The 16,252-nt window shown below is 45.3% G+C and overlaps 1 protein-coding gene across 22 annotated transcripts in view; it reads left to right on the top strand.

The window, feature by feature from the left end:
- PCBP3 (poly(rC) binding protein 3) overlaps nt 1-16,252 on the top strand; it is a 398,673-nt gene that overhangs the window by 291,517 nt on the left and 90,904 nt on the right. The window contains exon 1 of one of the 22 annotated variants that reach the window (XM_072640800.1): nt 15,474-16,049. The exons of the other annotated variants lie outside the window; for them this stretch is intronic. The gene's annotated coding sequence lies outside the window, so the exon portion shown is untranslated. Of the gene's footprint in view, nt 1-15,473; nt 16,050-16,252 lie in introns of those variants that run through there. 22 annotated transcript variants of the gene reach the window in all.

Below are 16,252 nucleotides of genomic sequence, written 5' to 3'. Positions count from 1 at the left end.
CTCTATACTGGGAACCAGAGGGAGCTTAGCACATTCTACAGACCAGTTTAAAGTGGGCCACAAGCTTCATAGGCACCTGGAAACCCCCAGGGTCCATGTGTCTCCTGGCCATACCCTCTGTGTCCCACATGAGTTATCCAGCCATTACATGAGTCCCTGCCTCGTTGCTCTCTCTAGTACATCCTTAACTCTGCATTGTCTTCTCTTTCCCAAGAGAAAGAAGATGAGACTTCTGGCCTTGGTTTTTGTTTTTCCCTGGCGCCTGCAGCCTGCTGTAATACAGCCCTGCATGGCTAGGACCTAGGCTGCCTCTGGTTTCCATTGCTGTTGGGGGTGGTGTGTAAAATGGATTTGGAGCCTTAGAAACTCTTTGAAAAGAGTCTTCCATACTGGACCCAGAACCAAGATTCAGCAGTATGGAGATCCTGGGCCCCCTTCTTATCGGTAACATATGTGATGACAGGCCCTGGAGAGGCTCTGTTTCCAAGGTTCAGTTTACTCTCCTATAAAATATCAATAGGATACTTTTACTGCCAGGGAGGCTGTGCCCTGTAAACCATGCCATGCTCTTTATAAAAGAATACCTCTGTCTCTAACATTCAGAAAGCATGGGCTTCACATGCGCTTTCTCTCTGGACCCTGACCCCATCTTGTAACAAAGACGATTGATGCATTGTCACCACCACATTTTGAAGAAAAAGAAAAGGAGGGATGGTGAGGTCTTCCTGCTCCAGGCACAGCCTCTCTCCAAAGGGCATGCTGCCTGGCACTGGGTTCTGTTCTCCCCCTCACTGCTCTCAAGCTCTTCTTTCACCCAGAATTCATGGCAATTTGGATTGGAAAACAAAACACAACAAAACTTGCTTTTTGTTCAGTCATAAAAAAACATTTGCTATGTAAGACACTATGCAAGGTGCTTAGTATCAGGAAGACTCTTGTGACCCCAAGTGACCCCAAGATACACTAGGGAGAAGTGGGGCAGAGCACGTGGTGAAGACTGTCAAATCCAGACAAACAAGGTTGACTTGGATTCTTGAGAATCTTAAACAAATCTCTTGACCTTTTGGCCTTAGTTTCCTCTTCCATAAAGTGAACAGCTTGGCCTTGCTGGCCAAGGGCATGTGTAGTTCTGACATTCCATGGTCCTGTAATCATGAGTTGACATTTATTTATGTGGCAATTTAAGTGTTTGAAAAATGCTTTCCATGCAAGGTGTCAATGGGTCTCCCAACAGCCTTGCAAGGTAGATGGTGAAGTCACAGCTCCATTTTATGCATGAGGAAATGAAGGTACAGATGAAGATTCAGGACAAGTGAATCGATGATGATCACACAGCAAATGGCTGAGATAAGATTTGAAATGAGATCTCTAAATTCAGTATTTATTCTGTGTGGAAAATACGCCTGTGTGTGCCCATCAAACCTGGCTCCCATCCACCCTCCTTCCTCTGCCGGACCTTTGGGACCAGATCTAATAGCAAAGCATTACTTGAGCCATGAATCCCTAAGGAGAGTTGTTCTTAACCTGGGGTCCTTAATATATTTTAAATTAAAAATATCCTGACAGCTGGATTGCAATCAGATTGATTTCCTCTATATTTCAGAGGCTTTTATTTTATGCCTTTAGAAATGTTTTCTAAGCTGCGGCACCCAGGCAGCTCCAGACAGTCTGCCGGAGGGGTCCAGGACACAAGCATGGTGAAAAATCCTGAGGCTCCAGAGGGTCAGAAATATGGCATAGTTGGAGATAAGCCTTTGCTAAACCCACTGCTCCTGTGGATCCAGCTTTTATGTGAGCCTTCACAGAACCCAGCATTTAGAACTGAAAGGCTCCTAGGGGCCACTGAGTACAACACCTTTGCTTTACCATTAAGAAGACTGCCCAAGAACAGCTGGCTTGCCTAAGGTCACATGGCTAATACTGAAGTTACAAAGTCAAGGCAAGACCAGGGCTTCCCTTAAGAACTTTGCCCTCTGGGGGGAGATGATGGTCCTTGTGTGGGGCCCTTTGCGATACTTAGGAGATGTCTGGGTGGAGACCCCCAACAGGCAGTCGATGACACAGACATGGGAGACCGCCCATGGTCCTTTGCCTTTCACCAGTGCTCCATCCTTCAAGATTCTGTCCTATCGCTTTCCTCCCTTCTCCATCTAACTCACAGAAAAAGTCACCTGGACTTGAATTTCTCTCCTCTCCTTCACTCCTCACTCCTTTGTCATCTGACTTCTGATTTCATCACTTTACCCAGTAAGCATACGATAGGTGCTCACCCAGTGGTTAACATGGTACCTGGCACACAGTAGGTGTTTCACTCAATTGAAACTTTATCTTAATGATTTCTAATCAATCAAGTCAGGTAGTCTTTTTTCAGTTCTAAATCTTCCCAGTTTCTCTGTTACATTCTCTCCTCCCAGATGCTCTTTCCTCTCTTGGTCTTTGTGACACTGTTCTCTCTCTTTGTTGTCTTACTGGTAGGACCCCTCGGGCTCCGTCTCCATCAGTGGCTCATCATCTATATATAATACACTGAAAGGCTACTCTCTGGGCTCTCCTCTCCAGACACTCTCAATGTCCACAGGGATAGCCAAGGATTTCATTATCATTGGTGCCAGATGACTCACAGATCTAATTATCCAGTTCTAGACTTTTTCCTGAACTCTGTCTCTGAGACAATTGAAATTCCACGGGTCCAAAACAGAAATCTTTCTCCCACCTTCACATTCACCCCTCTGCCAAATGTCACCATCTATCAAGTGTACTGCCATCCCTCTAGTCTCTCAGGTCTGTAAGCCTGAATTCAGTATTGTTTCCTCCCTCACTTCAAAGATCAGTCACCCAAATCTTGCCATTTCTGCCTCTGATTCTGTCTTCCTTCTGAACCCTTCTTTCTGCTCACCCAGCTTCCCCTTAGTTCAGACCATCATTCCCTCTCCCTGGTTGATTGCAAGGGCTTCCAAATTGGTCTCCCTGCTCCCAATCACTCTCCACTGCAATTCAGCCTTCATGCAACTGCCAATGTGCTTTTCTTTAAGCAAAGATATGAATGCTGCCTCTCCAACTCAGTAAGCTTGAATCACTGCCCACTGTCTCTGAGCCAAAGTGTAAACTTCTCTGTTTGGCTCTTAGAGTCCTTCGCAACCTATCTTTCAAATCTCTACATACATGACTCTCTTCTCCACAATCTAAGGTCCAAATTGACCTTTTCTGTACACTATAAAGGGTAATATCATCCATCTATATTCAGTTTGCACATTAGGGTTATGTGCCAACAGCTAACATAGACTTCAAAGAAGGGAAAATGACCACCTAACTTTTCCACTGTTTAAGAGAAGCAAGGATAACATGAGAAGGGAAGATATGACCTCTCTATTTCAAAGGAGAAAATCATGAAGAATATTTACATAATTGACCTGTGGAAGGTAGGGTCAGTTCTTGGGGCAGTGAAATTCAGCAAAATGTGCACAATCTCTAACCATCCTAGAATTTGACAACATTGGCTATACTTCGATGAATGTGCAATCCCATAAATACAAAGCATCTTCCCACCATTGTAACAATAACCACCTGTTACAGTGCAGCCAAGCTAATATTCTGTGCTTATTAACCTGGTCATGCGAGAGAGAGAGCTACTTCAAATGCCTGGACTAGACATCTCTCTATAGGTGGATGAAAGTAAAGCTTTTGATAATCTTGGGGAAATTACACCAAGGGACAGGAAGTGCAGAATAAGATGACACAGAGAGGACAGAGAATGGAGGTTTGGGAGATTCAGAAAACCACAGCACTCTACATTAACATCCTGCATGCATCCTGAGGGGAACCACTGAGGCACAGAAAGCTTTTCTGCAGATTTAGAGGGGGAGAAAATATTAACAGCTAATAGAATACAGAAAAAAATATAAAAGAAAGTAGTATATCTTTCACTGTTCTACCAAGAAAGAACCAAGTCACCTTTAGTTTCTTCAGGTTATGAATACCTAGTCTGGCCATAGGTCTTTGCAGGAAGGTCAAGCCCCCTTGAAACACACCAGAATAAGACAGGTTAGAGCCCTGATTCTACACTCTGTCGGCAAAGGCCCCATCTCATTCACTTCTTGTTTTGTGAACTCAGCCCCTGCTCCTTTAGAGAGAGCTTGAAGTCATTGGGCTGGGGGAATGGTGCTTTGGAGCCTTTTTTGAGCCATGCAGTGGGGCTTGCCTCTTGCTCTGACCTGCTATCCTGTTCAGTTTCCAGGACACGATCCATGGGAGGGTGAACAAAGAAAGTGGTTACTTATTGTTCATGAGGGGCATGTCTCTATGGACCATCTTATGTCTGTCTCTACATGGGCCATGCTGCCCCATAACATTAGAGGGGCAACGTTGCCTCTCATTGCTTTTTCTCCTTTTTCTCAAGGTCTTGTGATTTTTAATTAAATTTTAATAAGTTTCATTGATACCTTTTATGTTTATATCACAATCATGCCCCCCCTTTCATCCAGATTGAATCCTCCCTTGGGACAAAGGCAAATGCTCACACACATGCATTTGGAAGCAACTCCCTCTGACAGTGGAGTCAAGAAGCTGCCTCAATGGCCATCATCCTTCATATGTACGTATGTGCCTTTGTGTACATGCATGTGCCTGCAAACAGGGCTGAAAAGCCCAATGGGGATGTCAGAGACCAGCCGCAGAAATACCAGGACATGAAGAAGCAGAGGAGGCAGCATGTGGCAGGACCTCTGGCTACCAGCTTTCATACTCAACTCATGCGACTTGACAGATTGAGGGCTGAGTTTGAAGGAATGGTGCGGCAATGGTGCTTTAGAGTATGGGTGAAGGTCTCAGGTCACACCTAAGTACCTTTAATGCTTCTCCACTGGGAAACAGGATGTTACCAGATGTTACTAAAGCTTGAGATTCCAGGAAGTCCAGTCCCGCCCCTGGTCCCGCCTCCCACCCCGCCTCTGGTCCCAACCCTCCGTCACCCCAGCCTCAAGGACATAATTTGATGTGAGATCCCCGACAAGTACACAGCTTCTAATGAGTTCTGTCAGTTTCTGCTCTCCTGGCTCTTGTGTGTGCTGATGTGGGCACTGGGCCGTGAAACACAATGAATCAGGGCCGTGCCCGCGGTCTTGGCCGCTTCTTCCGAGGAAAAATTTTCCTGAAGCAGCTGAAGCCTGGCACTCTGTAAGCAGGGTAGGTGCAGGCTCAGCAGGAACTGCTGTTCTTGACCTAGAATCAGACGAGGCTCATGGACCATGGATGGATGGACACTTGATGACACTAGGTCTCCATCATGGAGTTCCATAAGTGGAAGTAGCAAGGGAAGAGACTTTTTCCTGTATGGAACCTCCCCAGGCCTATAATCCTTTATACTGTTAATAACTATAAGCTTCCCTCATCCGTTGGCTAACATAAATGACTGTATCTCACTCAACCTTCACAACTACTCATTCACTTGAAATATCTGTAACATTTTTAGATTCAATGAATGTCTCACACATAGCAGACACTTGATTCTTATGCATTTGGATGTATCAGGAAGTGAATGCTGAATTTCTGGAATCTTCCTTGAAAACTCGAAGCAAAATGGTTTCCTTTAGGTCGTATTGTGAGAGTGGCACCAGAACCTGGGTGCCTCATGTCAGGGACTGGAACAAAGGCTCCCTAAAGAGGAGTGCAGGTGAGGAAGGGATTGGGTCAGTTTCTACACCTTCATTTAGCCTTCATTTAGCACCAAAATCCTTTCCCAGTGAGTGACTGTTGTGCTAGGGAGAAGACAAGGAAGTTCATGCACAAACCATGTATCCAAGGAGACTTCTTAGAAGATATCCTGTGGAGCTTGGCTGGAGACTGAAGGGAGCCAGTGTGGGCTGCCAAATCTGCATCCAGGATGGCACTACAATATTGTTGTTCTTCCAAGGATGGTGGAATAGGAGCTCCATGGGCCCCTCCCAAGTTTCCTCTTTTTAATAGAAAAAGTCCCATCTCTGACATATTGCTCTATTTTATGGACATATTATCTATTTATAGATAATATATAAGAAAAGGTAGCACTTCCAGCTTCCAGATTCTAAGGCACCAAAACCATGCCTTCATACACATAATAACCACTGGGTGTGGAACTATAGACAGCAACCGTGGTGGAAAGCATTACAGACATGAGACTGTTAGCCCTACCACATGGTGCCTTAGGCAGTGGAAAAGTGCCAGTCCTGAGATGAGCAGAACTTTAATGATATGTGCTAGTCTTTGCCATGTGCTAGTCTTTTGGTCCAAAGCCAATGACCTCCCCTCCCTGAGTCTCAGGTTTTGTTTCAGTTTGGTTTTCTGCAAACTGAAGATGCTGCTGGGAGTAGGTCCCTCACGCCGGGATTCCTCACACAGATGCTCTTAGGACCAACCAAGAGGGCCTCATGTCTAGGAAGGCTGAGCTCAATGTCAACTCTGGTCTTCCAATAGCCATCAGTAGAATTGGTCTATGTTGGTGTCTGAGAAAAGACGACGTGTTTGATTGTAAATTTAAAAGTAACACAGAGGCTGTCCCCACAACTGGAACTCTTGGACTTTTCCACATTGTCCTCTCATTCTCAGGTACCATAGGCATCTGTTCCTCCTTAAGAAGGGATGCAGTCAAGTGCCATCCACAGCTTTGTTCTGCCCCCAATATTACATTTTCCTCTGTAGTTCTTTCTCTTTTCTTTTCCTTCTGTGTGCATGGGTGTGGATGGGTGGGAGAGAAGCCAGGAACCTGGATTTCTCTTTGCCAGCAAAGCCTGGGGTTATTATTCCCTAATTAGGGGCAAGTTATCTTGGTCCTCTTTCATCCTCTGCCACTATGTGGGAGGACAATGGGGAAGGCTTATGTCCTGACCACTCAGAGGCAGGAGCCACCATTTGCTGGGGATTAAAGTCCCTCAGCCTCCTTCCTCTCTTCCTAGAACTAGTCCCAAAGAAATCAAAGCCCGAGGACTCCATCAGAGACTCGTGTTCATTCCATGTTGTGCACATGCTAGGGAATCATCTTAGCATTGCCTCTTAAATGCAAATAATCACAGCTGCTCATACACAGTATTCAATTGTGGGGGGAGGGGGAAATGCTTGACCCAAAGACTACCCACCTGCATTTGTCTTAGACAAGAAACTCAACCAGAGATCCATGAATTTGAGATTTCGTTCTTTTTTAAATCAGGTAACTATATTTTCATATAATTGTTTTCTTTTGTAATCCTTGTATTTTATCTTAGATTTAAAAGCATGACTCCAAGAAGGGGCCCATAGGCTTCACCAAGTTACCTGCCAAAGGAATGCCAGGCACAACAGAGGTCAATAACTCCTAATTTGGGTGACTTTTCGTTGTCTGGGGGGAAATCGTTGGTTTTTTTCTCACTCCATTGCTTTCCATGAAAAGAAAGTAAGAAAGAAAAAGACTTGTGAAGCTTTGCCAATGTTTACCACTCTTTGGGAGCAGACCAGCCATGCTTGTGTTCTGAGACCATAAAAAGACCCTTCTCAGGCCAACTGTCCATATTCCAGGATGGAATGGTAGGGGGTGAGAGTGAGAGCTCCTTGTCCTCTAGTGGCCTGAGATTTGCATAATGGCCACAATTCCTTGGAAATCATGGATAAAGCTCCAGTTCCTAAGCCAGTAGTTCTGAGTTATCAATGCAGTGGAAGAGAGTTGTCAAAGTGTTGGCTCTCTGGTGTTTGGGGCTCAAAGATGAGGGTCCCTTTTGTGGATTTGGGGGTTACCATTTCATTTTCACATACATAGTTCTGCCCAATGACTCATTATAGCTGCTGGTGACTGACAACTTAGAGCTGTTCCCTCTTGCCCTGGCAGGCCCTCCAAGTCTCAAAATGTTTCACATATGAATGTGACCATCAATCGGTCAATCAGCAAGCAAGGACCAGAGGAGCCAGGTTAGCTGCATGGGCCAGCATGGACAGGAGATCAATGACCAGTGAGGCTGGAGAGGCAGCCTGGAGCCAGGTTGTGAAGGGTGAGGGTTTTTTACATGGTTCTAGAGGCAATAGGAAGCACTGGAGTTTATTGGGTAGGGTGATAACATGGTGGTCTGTGTGTCTATTGTCCTAGGATAAACTTGGATCAGTTCAGGGGGCTCATCAAGCCAAGACTGGCCACCAAATAGTGAACTAACTATGTTTAGCCCCAGGGTCTCATGAAACCTTCTCTGTTTTGGGGGGGGGGTGCGGTTATGACATGAATCATTAGAGGATGATACTGAGTCAGCAAAAGCAGAGATTGGGGAAGAACTGAGTGCTGGACAATAAGGCTTAAGACCTTGTTCAGCAGAGGGGACATCTGAGATGGGGTTGGACTAGATCCACAAAGCTGGCAGATCCAGTTCTCCAGTTTCAGGGCCACTGCGGATTTTGGATAGTTTTTGTTAGACCATCACTTACTCTTCTTGCCCAAAGGTATCTCTTTTCACCATATTGGAAAGTACTCCCCAAAATATGCAAGCACTCATGGCATGTAGGCAAAGTTAGGTGGGAGGAGACACAGGGGACCCCAGCCCTGAGAACACTGAGAATAGGCACATTGGGGAGGGGACCAGGGGACAAAGGAAGGGTGACAGTTGCCTTTACAGAAAACAAGTTGGGGAAAGACATTTTGGTGCAGGCAAGCTCATTATGGAGGGTTGAGGGAAGCTCCAGCAATCTCCACATTTTATCTTCTAATCTAACGGTCTGAGGAGCTCTCAACTTGAGTCTTCTCCAACAATAGGCTTTCCCCCTTTCTTCATCTATACACCTGGGACTAACTGCTCCACAAACATCCTGATAGCAATATGGTTTATGGTTAGATTTATGCTTCCTCATCTTCTCCATTAGCACTTTCACCTCTTCCCCAAGGTGGACAATAGCATTTCCCCACCTGGATGTCTGTCTGATCACCCCTGTCTTGGCCCTGCCTCAAGCACAATGAAGTAGCCTGTCCTTATAAAGAAACTCCCTTCCATGAGGGCTGGTCCCCATTTTTCTATCTCATGTCACATTTCACTTTGGGAGGGTCCAGAGAGTGGCAAGCTTAAGATCTGATCTTAGAGTTTTCTGATTTCAAGTCCAGCGATTTTTACACCATACTTCTTATAAATTATCACATGCTTCTAATAAAATTCTTTTTAAAAATAGGTGCAAATGCCTGGTAGTCAGAATTAGTTTCCATAAGGTGGAGTCATTAGCTCCCTAAGTGATATATTTTGAAGGTGTCTTGAAAGTTCCCCCTCCCCCATCTGAAACTCTCTTTCCTTATTCTAAGCCCCTCTCCTTCCACCACTTTCCTTTCTACATTGGTACTCTTAAGTTCCACCATTAGATAATCACTATTTCTCTGGCTAGACCTTGTCCCATGTTCCATGATAAAAACTGATGGGAAAGATCACACTTCCAGCATTTGTCAGTGTCCACCTGAAAATTTGGTTGAAGGAGGCAAACAAGGTGGTGATATGTAAATCCATTTTGTTTATTCCCTTAAAACTAGTAGATGCATGGTCATGGAGCCAGAAGAAAGCTTCTGACTGTCCCATACAAGAATGGTCAGACTCAAATCTGTTTTAGGACAATCTCAGGATGTCTGTATCCCTCAGATTTATGGTGTCTATGTATGTTTAACTATACCATGAGAAAGGAATTTTCTTAATAAGTTGTAAATACAATAAGATTAGAGAGTTGACAAAGTGTTCACTGAATTCAACACCCTGCATCTGTGTTTCCTTTACCATTAACATGCCATAACATAGTATATGTCCACAAAATATTAAGATGTGGGAAAAGTTCCATCATTCAAGATAGCCTTGGGTTAAGGGTCTCATAAAGAATGCTCTTAAGTCAGCCCCATCTGACCTTGTTGACATAGGAAGAGGTGTTCTCTGAGTTTGCTCAAAGAACAAAGAGGCTGTTAGGTTCAGGCTCTTTTTCTGGATGATTAATTCAGGCTCCAGCCCTTGTTAAAGTCCAGAAAGGTTATTAAATGATTATCATCAGTCAGGGGTAGAACACGAGGGCAAGGAGACCACAGACAGGGAGATATGTTGAGAAGATGTAAGAGGACACTGGAATGTATTTTCCCCCTAGTCATGTCCTGGCCTTGACTCCTTTTCCCTTTGTGAAAGGGGACAAGATGATAAATTTGGCCTTTTATCTGATACTGGTGAGAATACCCCACTTGGACTCTGGGATCCCTGAGTGTGAACTCCATCTCATATTTCCTAATGGCATGATCCTGGGCAAGTCCCTTGATGTTTCTGTGAGCCTCAGTTTCCTTCTTTTTGAAATGAGTATCATAGCTGTAGTGCCTACCTAAAGGTTGCAGGGAGAGTCAAAGGAGAGAATGAGTATGGAGGGATTTCCTTGGATTCTTCACCTTGGAAACTTCATAGGCACATCAAAGGCTATGACTCTGGCTTTGAGAAATGGGATGACTGTTAGGAGTAAACAGAAAGTAAACCAGCCAACAGCACTTCTGATGTTGGGGGGGTCAGTCAAATGACCGTGATGTGGTGGTGCCACTTGGGACTGTCATGGATGCCCCTGCCCCACTCACTGGGTCAAGAGACAACAGGGAAGTGGGAATCAGGGGTACTCCTTGTCTCCCAAGGTCTTGCATTGAGGATCACAGAGCAAAAGAGCCCCATGAAAGTGGTTTGTCAAGCATCTAACCACACACTAAGACCAAGTATAACTTCAAGAAGTTAGTGGTAATAATATCTTAGCACATCTTTTCCTCTCATTTCCCATAGATGACATTCAATCTCCTATCTCAGTGTAACAGCCCATCCCTTAGATACATCTGTTCCTTACTTCTGCCTGTTGGAATTCTGAGCCTCCTTAAAAATGGGCCCCAACACTTTATCTATGTACAACAGTCAAAAGGACTAACCAATTCTTCTTAACCACACAGCATCATCAGGTTTGCTTCCGAGGTCTGGGTATGCATTCATAATTTGTCAGTCGGGGACTTCCTAAGATTTGTAAAAAGTAGAAATAAAAAAAGTAGAAAAGAAAGAATAGAAAGGAAAGTAGTTGTATAGCTTATATGCAAAATTTGGGAACCACTTTCATCACAGTCAACAGCTAATTCATATTTTTTAATTTAGTTAAAATTGGGCCTATAATATTAAATATATAATCCCCTTCGGGAATGAATTACTTTAGATTTTCATGTTTCCTTATTGTAGAATATAAGCAATTTTTCTTGTTAATTTGTAATTTTGTTTATTTCTCAATCATGCAACCATTTCAATTCAAGAATTCAATTTGGCAAACATTTATTAAGTGCCTACTGTGTTCCAGGTGCTATTTCCCACTGGAAAAAGAGTGCACTTCAAGTGCTTCCTCCTATAAGAAATCTATCATGACTCCCCAGTTTTAGTAGCCTCTAAATGGGCACGAAATGAACATGTGTGTGTGTGTTTACATATATATGTAAAATACACTTTGTGCCTATTTTGTCTCTAGTTTCATGTACACATGAACTCAGTGTTTCCCCAAGTAGAATCAAAGCTGCTGAACAGCTTCTTCAGAAGGAGCGGCCTCTCCTTCACTACAGGGAGTCAGCGAACACTTATTAAACATCATTTATTAAACATTTATAAGACACACTGTGTCAGGCACTATGTTAAGCACTGGAAATATGAAAACCATAAAAGAGAAACAATTTGCCCCTGCCCTCAAGGGGCTTCTGGTGATCTCGTCACAGCAGAGGAGAGCTGAGAAGAGAGCTCCCCTCCCCTCCTTCCTCCCTTTTCTTCTATTCCTCCTGTCCTCTCCCTCCTCCCTCCCTCCCTCCTCCTCCCCTTCCTCTTCCATTCCCCAAGCCTTGTGTTAGGCTGAGCGCAAGGAAAGACTATTTGTCAATGTTCTTCTAGTCACTGATAGCATCTCTACACTGCCAGTCAAAATCACACAGCTAATATGTGTCTGAGGTGGGATTTGAATTCAGGTCTTCTTAATTCCTAGTTCAATGCTCTGGCTCCTGCCTAGGTGATTCTAGACTGATCAAATAGGTCCTATCATTCTTTTGGAGGAAATGCAGAGTTTGGAATGAGGCAGTACTCCAACTGGGCTGAATGGCCAGGCCCCCAATGTAGCGGCTGATGACTCAATGCTACCATGACAAGAGGTCTCCAGTAGAGTGCCCTGGGTGTCTGTGCTTGACTCTGGGCTCTCTGAGGTTGTTATCAGGAAGTCAGATAGAGGCATAAGTGGTCTGCAGGTGACAAGGCCAGGGAAGAAGAGGATCACAGGGTCAGGATCTCATCTTGACAGATGAAAGCATTATCTGTCAGTTCGTGAGGAATCAATGTAAAGCCTTGTACTTGAGTAAAACAAAATTAATTCCATTAATTAATCTTATTAATTAACTTCAAGAAGCTAGGGAGCCCCAGCAAATCTGAAGGATTGGACGGAATGCAAGTTCACTGGGAGTCAACAGGATGATAGGAGGGTGGGGAAAAGTATCCAGGACTAGGGAGGTGAGTCCATCGTCCTTTGCTCACCCTCAACCTCATTGAGATGACTGTGGTCAGTTCTGGGCCTTCCTAATCTAAGACAGACATGGATAAGCTCGAGAGTGTCTGGAGGAGTGCATTAGGATGGGGAAGGTGCTGGAGTCTATGACTTGTGAAGGCCCTTGGCATGTCTAGTGGACAGAAAAGAAGGGAGAGCAGGGTGACGGGTGCAACTAGTAAAGGGCCATCCTGGGGAGGAGACACTAGATGCGGCTTGTTTGCCCCTAAGCCATGAGGAGAGTGATGAGGGGAAAGGGAAAGGGAGATGAAAAGTGGGAAATGGGGCTGAATGTCAGGGCAAACTTCCTAGCAGTTAAAGCCATCCCAGAATAGAACGGGCTGCCTCTAGAAGGGATGAGCACCTCCTCCTCCCCTTCTCCTCTCCTCCCCCTCCCCTTCTTCTTCTTCCTCCTCCTTCCCTCCCCTCTCTCCCTCTCTCCCCTCCTCCCCTTCTTTCTCCTCCTCCTTGGAGGTCTTCAAGCAGAGACTGTTTGTTTTTTTTAATTTATAGGGAAGGCTCCTTTTGTGTGGATGTTGTATTAATCAGTCAGTGAAGTCCCTTCCAGTTCCCAAATTCTGTCAAAATAACTCTCCTACTGTGATGTGGGTAAGCCACTTATCCTCTCTGGCCCTTAGTTTCCTCATCAGTAAAATAAGAGGCTTGGATTAGAAAACTTCTGAGGTCCCCACCAGCTTCAAAACTATGATCAAAGACAGCCATGTTCCATCAAGTCAAGAAGCAGATTATGTTTGTCTTCAAAGGGCAAGCAAGACTTGAGGAGAGCAATCCCAGGAACATAGCAATGGATCCCTACCATGCTGGGTCATTTACTCTGTGTGAGGCAGTTGAATTCTTTACAGATTCAGAGGCAGCTAAAGTCCCAGCCCAACCGTGAGTGTTGGGACCATTATCTCAATGGGTGGATCTTAGTGAAAAGAGAAGATGGCAAACATTTCTCATGAGGAAATTCAGTGGACTAAGCAGCCTTGACCTTTCAAACTGAGACAGAGCATGAAGAAGGAAAGCAGAGAAGGTGGCGAAACTGCAGGAGAATCTGTGGCTTTTTCCGATAGCTCACAATGGAACACAGTCTAGCCCCTGAACACTTTTGCCTATTTGGCTGAGGTCTGACAGCTTCTCCCTTCACAAGTCCCAGCAGATAAAATGTTCCCAAGTGAAGCAGAAGGACGGGTTGATCGTTTTTGCATATGTTTAATGTTGAAGAAGTCCATCAAAGGAAACCCTAAGTGATTGGGATGTATCATCGGAGAGATTTCAAAGGTAGCACAACTGCACAGACAAGTCCAGGGAGAAACAAAGAGGTTTGGTGCTTTTCTGATTCCATCATCTTTTTATGCTTTAATGAAAGATCATTTCAGAAGCACAGACTCACTGGAGTTTGTCTCAAAGGTAATTGATTGCTAGAAAATTGTGGGATTCGCCCCAAGGAAACGCGGCTATTGTCTGGGAACATTCTAACCCTCTTCCTCCTCTTGATGTTACCTGAGTGATCAGACCTCTGATCCCGGAGGCTATTCAGATCATGAGATACTGTCACAGGGAAAATTTCATGTAAAGGTTTGGCAGGCATAATACAGGCATGCACTTTCATTTAACATTAAAAGGTGCATTTTTCATGTTTCTCTCCCTAGAATTCTATTCAAAGTCAAATATTGAAAGCCCAGAGAAAACTATTCTGTTGGATCAGCAGAAGTATCATCTATTTCTGAGAAAAGTGACTCCCATTTCAATAGCAATTAGGATCTGTACCACCTTTTCCTTCAAACAACCCTTTGATGTAAAGATATGGTATAATGAGAGACAGGATGATATGAGAGAAAGAGTGATGAACTGGGAGCCCAGAGATACCTGGATGTGACCATTTTTGTGGGTCTGGGTTTTTTTTCTGTAAAATGGGGATAATGGAGCAGTTATTCTCAGATTCTTGTGAGTCCCTTAGAAAGGAATCAACTGCTGCTACTTAGGAGCACTGAGGGAGGCTCTTCTAAACCTTCCCCCCCTCCCCCCACAGACCTTCAGGTGGTAAGAGATGCCCCTCCCTTACAGCCATAAATCCAGTACAAATGAAAAAGAGGAATGAGGCTGGGCTGCACAGGAACTGACTGTGGCCCCTGGGGTCAGTCATACAGAAATTGTAAATAATGATTTGAATGGCACTGACAAATCAAAGGTGATATCAGCCACTCAGGTGAAGAAGAGGCATTATAAATATGTGAATTGGCCACAATTACAAATGTGTGAATGAGCTTGTGGGTGTTGGTCTAGAGTGACCTCCTGCTCCACCCCCCTCCCCACTGCCTGAGGTCCTCCCCTTTTGCTTCTTGCTGTGGAAATGCCCATATGGTGTTGTCCAGGAAGGCCCCTGGACCCACTTTGGCTCCTTTATCTGGCCCAGGGAAGGTCCCAATACTGACCCAGAATTAAAGTTCCATTGTATTTCTCCCACAGATGAAGATTTCCCATCCACAGCATTTCTCACGTGTCTGCTCTCTGTCCCTCCTCATAACTTGTCAAAATCACCTTCCCAAAGCTCCTATCTGTCTACATTCCCAACCCTGCTTGGGCCTGTCAGTGGGAGCTGTCCAGGGAAGAGGGGGCGGAATGGGGCTTTTCAAAGGTTTCCCTCCTAGCGCACCTCGGTTTTGAGGTAGGATTTAAGGGAATCTAGTATTTCATTTTGGGATATTCATCCATGCTCGCGTCTGCCCGTGTCTTAGTCCTTAGACACTTAGACACTCTGCCCATTCTCAGTGTCTTTGATGCCTGTCTGCGCAGTCTATCTGTGTTTCTAAGTACCGAGAGTGCATTTCTGGGCCTCTCCCCCACACAGCGTGTCTCTTCGTCCTTTGTTCCTGGTCCTCGCTGACAGAGGCATTGACGTCATAATCCTGGGTCCATTTCATTTGGGAGATAGCATGTTCCCAGGAGATAAAGCCCGTCTCTGAAGAGCCTTGGATTAGGTCCTAATGGGAGGCTCAGCTCCCAGCAGAGCGCAAATAGAGAGCAGCAAATGAGAGCCTGGCTTCTCCCTGGCCAGCCAGCCTCCCGCAAGAGATGTCAGGCATCCAATCCCCCCAGATCCGAGCCTTTTGTTTCCAATTAACTTTGGCTCGAAGAGAATAATTAAGATGTGCAGCCTGCGTTATATTTAGAGCCAGCCACTCTCGCTTCTGCACGCTCCTCTCCCATCATCGCCCGGGGAGGGAGTCAGAGACAGGCTAAGAAGGGGCTGACGCAGATAGAAAGGCAGACCGGGGCCTCTGGGAGGCCGCGCCACCACCCCCACCCCCCCAGGCTGATCATGGGAGGAAGGAGCCACAGAGCGGAGGACACTGAGGCCCAGAACTGGGAAGGGGCTTGCCCAAGGTCACCTGCTTAGGTCTGAGGCTGATTCATCCCACTGTAAGCTGGACTCTAAACCCTGATGTACTTACCTTGTGGCCACAGACAGATGTGGCCCATAGCCCAGACCACACGGACTCCTCAGCTGCTTTCTCCCTAGCAAGGTCAGCCCTAAAAATGTGTGAAGTGGATGTAAGTGAGAGGAGGGGAAACCAGGGAAAGGGTGTCTTTTCCTTTCATGTTTTCCCCTTCTTCCTCAGCCTTTCGCTTTCCCTCTAATGGCGCCTTTTTATCCACTGCCCTCATCAGTAAGGAGGGTATCACAGGCATGGGGCACAGGCTGTACAACAGCATGGAAAAAGGAGAT

This window comes from Notamacropus eugenii, chromosome 2, assembly GCF_028372415.1.
Source record: "Notamacropus eugenii isolate mMacEug1 chromosome 2, mMacEug1.pri_v2, whole genome shotgun sequence".
Taxonomy (NCBI): domain Eukaryota; kingdom Metazoa; phylum Chordata; class Mammalia; order Diprotodontia; family Macropodidae; genus Notamacropus; species Notamacropus eugenii.
Note: the sequence above shows the minus strand (reverse complement) of the source record. Positions and strands in the feature narration are given on the sequence as shown.